This window comes from Frankliniella occidentalis, unplaced genomic scaffold, assembly GCF_000697945.3.
Source record: "Frankliniella occidentalis isolate FOCC.00 unplaced genomic scaffold, Focc_3.1 Scaffold13, whole genome shotgun sequence".
NCBI lineage: Eukaryota > Metazoa > Arthropoda > Insecta > Thysanoptera > Thripidae > Frankliniella > Frankliniella occidentalis.
In genome coordinates this window covers 2,195,693-2,196,992 of record NW_026267143.1, presented here as the reverse complement: position 1 = coordinate 2,196,992, position 1,300 = coordinate 2,195,693, and the positions used below count along the sequence as shown (strand labels likewise).

At 54.5% G+C, this 1,300-nt stretch overlaps 1 protein-coding gene across 2 annotated transcripts in view; it reads left to right on the top strand.

Annotated features, from left to right (window-relative positions):
- LOC113202332 (fizzy-related protein homolog) overlaps positions 1-1,300 on the top strand; it is a 17,155-nt gene that overhangs the window by 858 nt on the left and 14,997 nt on the right. The gene's annotated exons all lie outside the window — the stretch shown is intronic.

Here is a 1,300-nt window from a genome sequence, read left to right as displayed (position 1 = left end):
TGTGGCCCGATCGGTCCCAACAACTGGCCCGGGCCGGGCATGGGTTAAACCCTGTCAGGACCAGTGTTCCGATCGGTAGGGTTGAGTTGAGCGCAACCCGATGGTCTTCTGTCTCTCTCCCACTCACTAGACTCACAAGGGAACCCCGCCCCCGCCAAGTTGGTCTTCGTTCGCACAATTTGTGCACATAATTTTATTTCACCTATTCGCACCACTTGTGCGGATATCCCCTATCTTTCTTTAAATTACTATGTAAGAACAATATCTTTGCAAAGAATTCTCTTTTTGAGGCCTGGTATGGGCACGTGAAGCCTCTTCAGACCACATTGAATAATGTGGGCTTTTCGGATTTTGTACACCCAGACAGAAGACCGTCGGGTTGCGCTCAACCCGACCAGGGTTGTTAAAGTTACAGTAACGCAGTAACGAAGTTACTGTAACGCGTTACTCGTTACTGTAACGATAACGATAACGCGTTACATTTTCAATTGGGCTGTATCGGTAACGCGTTATAGTTACCCCAAGAGGGGGTTACCCTCGTCAGTAACGAGACGTAACGCCGATACATTTTACTCGTTACATGGGATATTAAGTTGCGAAGAAGTTTAAAGTTGGCGCGCTATCATTGCCTCTGTGGCGCGGGACGGGGCGGAGGAAAGGGGCGGGGTAGACTCAGGTTTTATGACTTCTCAGCATAGCTAGGCGCGGCGCTTAGGGCCGCTGGGCTGCGGCGCGGGACTTGGGGAGAGGGGGGGGGGGAGATGTTGTGACCCCCCGCATCGGCCCCGCTGGCCGCGGAAGTGCGGTAAGGTTACAAGGAGGCCGCTTCGTATCAACGCCAGCCTCTGGCCCAGACATATGAGTCAGCTGTAGGTCAGCAGTCCTTTTGCTCTCCTGACCGCCACCGGCGTGTTGCCTGGTGGAGTGTTGGAGGCGGGGTAAGCGGGGGCGGAAGGGTAAGGGGGTAAGGGCAAGAACAGCAGACGACAGCTTCCTTCTCCTTCGGTCACATTTGAGTCAGTCAGTCACAGCAGTCCGCCGCGTCGCTGTCGTTGCGCTCGGCCGAGCCGTCCTGCGCGCCACCGTTTATTGGAGTAATATACCCACGCGCGCTACCGTGATTTTTGTGCTACACCCAACCTACGGCAGGCGCCGCCACACCGAACGAAGACAGTGGATAACAGAAAAGGTAAATGGTCGACCAGGGTCATCAGTAGTTATAACTTTGGGAGGTGTTCGATGCAATTTTTTTGCATCGTTATTTCCTAGAGGCGGCAGGGGACCGCGGCCGCGCGGCCAT